Here is a 278-nt window from a genome sequence, read left to right on the forward strand (position 1 = left end):
TCCAACCCAGGGGTCAAACCTTGGTCTCCTGTATTGCAGGCAGGTTCTTTAACATCTGAGCTACCCGGAAAGTCCCTTTATAGGTAAGAAGGCTTACCCATATTTTCTATGTTTTATAGTGGTCTCCTGCTGCTTTTTTTTTTTTTTTTTTAAGTACCAAGGATCTTTATTCTTAGGTCTGATATTTAATCTGTGGCTGCAGATAATATGTCACTATTTAGAGGATAAAAGGTCCCATTATCTTCATTCAAGTCTTCAGCCACAAAGTTACACCTTAT

The sequence above is a fragment of the Bison bison genome, unplaced genomic scaffold, assembly GCF_000754665.1.
Source record: "Bison bison bison isolate TAMUID 2011002044 unplaced genomic scaffold, Bison_UMD1.0 scf7180017864205, whole genome shotgun sequence".
Taxonomy (NCBI): Eukaryota; Metazoa; Chordata; class Mammalia; order Artiodactyla; family Bovidae; genus Bison; species Bison bison.